The sequence below is a fragment of the Octopus sinensis genome, linkage group LG8, assembly GCF_006345805.1.
Source record: "Octopus sinensis linkage group LG8, ASM634580v1, whole genome shotgun sequence".
Lineage (NCBI taxonomy): Eukaryota > Metazoa > Mollusca > Cephalopoda > Octopoda > Octopodidae > Octopus > Octopus sinensis.
In genome coordinates this window covers 41,015,977-41,019,681 of record NC_043004.1, presented here as the reverse complement: position 1 = coordinate 41,019,681, position 3,705 = coordinate 41,015,977, and positions in this window count along the sequence as shown.

Sequence of the window (3,705 nt, the reverse complement as noted above, 5' to 3'; positions counted from 1 at the left end):
TAGTTTACAGTTTACTATGTCCGTATGTGTAACCGCTGCATGGGGAAGATATACTCTTTTACTTGTTTCAGTCATTTGACTGCGGCCATGCTGGAGCACCGCCTTTTAGTCGAGCAAATCAACCCTGGGACTTATTCTTTGGAAGCCCAGTATTTATTCTATCGGTCTCTTTTGCCGAACCGCTAAGTGGCGGGGACGTAAACACACCAGCATCGGTTGTCAAGCAATGCTAGAGGGACAAACACAGACACACAAACACATACACACACATACATATATATATATACATATATACGACAGGCTTCTTTTCAGTTTCCGTCTACCAAATCCACTCACAAGGCTTTGGTCGGCCCGAGGCTATAGCAGAAGACACTTGCCCAAGATGCCACGCAGTGGGACTGAACCCGGAACCATGTGGTTGGTTAGCAAGCTACTTACCACACAGCCACTCCTGCTGTTTAAAATTTTGAACTTTCTCGTATTTTCTATCTTTTACTTGTTTCAGTCATTTGACTGCGGCCATGCTGGGGCAGTACTTTTGCAGAATTTTTAGCTGAATGAATTGACTGCGCTACTTATTTTGTGTTTTAAGCCTGGTACTTATTCTATTGGTCTCTCTTTTCTTTTTTTTTTTGCTGAACTGCCACGTTACAGGGATATAAACACACCAACACTGGTTGTCAAATGGTAGTGGTGGGGAAAAACACAGACACAAAGACACACACACATGTGTGTATCATCATCATCATCATCGTTTAACGTCCGCTTTCCATGCTAGCATGGGTTGGACGGTTCAACTGGGGTCTGGCAAGCCCGAAGGCTGCACCAGGCCAGTCAGATCTGGCAGTGTTTCTACAGCTGGATGCCCTTCCTAACGCCATATATATATATATATATATATCTTGTAACACAGGTACAAGATTTTCTGGGCAGGGAACACTGACGGGGTCGGGGGCGTGGGTATACTTCTTGCAGAGAAATGGGTGGGTAAGGTAATCGAAGTAGTCAGAGTAAGTGACAGAGTAATTAAAATTAGATTAGTCCTTCACCACAGGACAGCTACCATCATCTCGGCATATGCCCCTCAACCAGGACTACCAGAAGGACAAAAAGACCAATTCTATGACACCCTATTGCGGATTACCTCGTTGACAAATGACAGTGACCTTCTCTTCGTGGCAGGTGATTTCAATGGACATGTCGGACGGCATGTCGGGGGCTTCCATGGCGTCCATGGAGGCTACGGTTTTGGCTCTCGTAATGAGGAGGGAACCAGGCTGCTGGAGTTCTGCGATGCAAATGACCTTATGGTCTGCAATACCAACTTCAGGAAACCCACCTCTCACCTAGTCACCTACCGTTCTGGCAGACACACCAGCCAGATTGTACATCCTTGCCAGAAAAAGGGAAAGAGGGCTGATTATAAATGCCAAAACCTTTCCAGGCGAAGAATGTACTCTCAACATAGATTAGTAGTTAGCGACTTCAGGATCAGAGCTAAATGGTTGCCCAGAAGAAGACCAGCTTGGAGGAGAAGGGTCGTCTGGAAGCTTAAAGATCCTGCAAATGGACAGAGATTTAGAGACATATACTCAAAGCCTTTGACGAAATAGAAGGGGATATAGCTTCACTTAATGTGGAAGACAACTGGAGATTTCTACGAGACAATCTACTGACAGCCCTGACCAGATCTGGGATGGAGCAAAGTACCATCTCGACCCAGAGTAACATGGTGGTGGAACACTGTGGTTGACAGGGCTATTAGACAAAAGAGACAGGCTTGGAAGGACTGGAAGAACGGTGGTGGTGCAGGGAATTGTATCAGACAGCCAGAAGGGAAGCTAGGAGACAGGTCTATTTAGCCAGAGGGGAAGCGGATAAGAATAAATTTGCCAATGTTCTGCGCCGTGAGGATGAAAGACTTGAGGTATTTCGTGTTGCAAGACAGTGTGTGAGAGAGAATCGTGATGTGGTAGGAGAGAAGTGTGTTCGCATGGATGATGGTTCACTTGCGCTAAATGAGGATGTAAAGAGAGAGGTTTGGAGATGCCACTATGAAAGGTTGCTGAATAAAGAAAATGAATGAGATAAAGAGAGTCTGCCGGATGTTGACCCAACAGAGGGACCAGCTATCCGAGTTGATAGTTCCGTGGTAGCTAAGGCAATTAGAAGCATGAAGACAGGGAAAGCCCCAGGCCCATCAGGAATTACTGCAGAGATGCTCGAAATATCTGGCAATGTCGGCTATAACCTAGTCACCCGTATAGTCAACCAGGTGATACACGAAGGAGTCATACCCAATGACTGGTGTAGCAGCATACTAGTCAACTGCTACAAAGGTAAAGGTGATGCCCTAGATACAAATAATTACAGAGGTATCAAGCTGTTGGATCAGGTAATGAAGGTTACGGAGAGGGTCATAGCCCAACTAATTAGAGAGAGAGTTAGTTTAGATGAGATGCAGTTTGGGTTCATGCCAGGGAAAAGCACCACTGATGCTATATTCCTGGTAAGGCAGCTGCAGGAGAAATACCTAGTCAAAGATAAGCCCCTGTACCTGGCTTTCGTTGACATGGAGAAAGCCTTTGATAGGGTCCCCCGATCCCTCATCTGGTGGTCAATGAGGAAACTAGGAATAGATGAATGGCTGGTGAGGGCTGTGCAAGCCATGTACAGAGATGCCGTAAGTAAGGTTAGGGTTGGCAACATGTACACAGAGAAATTCAAAGTAGAGGTTGGGGTCCACCAGGGTTCAGTACTCAGCCCCCTCCTATTTATCATAGTCCTCCAGGAGCTCCTCTATGCTGACGACCTCGCTCTAATTGCTGAGTCACTATCAGAACTGGAGGAGAAGTTCCAGATGTGGAAGGAGGGTTTAGAATCGAGGGGCCTTAGAGTCAACCTAGCTAAAACCAAAGTACTAATAAGTAGAAAGGTAGACAATCCACAAATGTCCTCAGGAAGATGGCCCTGCTCGATCTGTAGAAAAGGTGTTGGTAGAAACTCTATAAGATGTACCCAGTGTAAGCTATGGACTCATAAGAGGTGCAGCAATGTCAAAGGTAGGCTAACTGGGAAGATAGTTTTTGTATGTGGCAGATGCTCAGGAGCATTGACCTCCGAAGATCTGCAGAAAACAACTTCCGTCACTTTGCAAGGGGAAAAATTAGAAGTAGTTGATAGCTTCCGTTATCTAGGTGACCAAGTCAGTAGTGGGGGTGGGTGCGCTGAGAGTGTAACTGCTAGAATAAGAATAGCCTGGGCAAAGTTTAGGGAGCTCTTACCTCTGCTGGTGACAAAAGGCCTCTCGCTCAGAGTAAAGGCCAGACTGTATGATGCATGTGCACGAACTGCCATGCTACATGGCAGTGAAACATGGGCCGTGACTGCTGAGGACATGCGTAAGCTCATGAGGAATGAAGCCAGTATGCTCCGATGGATGTGTAATGTCAGTGTACTTACTCGACAGAGCGTTAGTTCCTTGAGAGAAATGTTGTACCTAAGAAGCATCAGTTGTTGTGTGCAAGAGAGACGATTGCGCTGGTATGGTCATGTGGCGAGAATGGATGAAGATAGGTGTGTGAGAAAGTGCCAATCTCTAGCAGTTGAGGGAATCTGTGGAAGAGGTAGACCCAGGAAAACCTGGGACGAGGTGGTGAAGCACGACCTTCGAACGTTAGGTCTCACCATGGAAATGACTAGAGA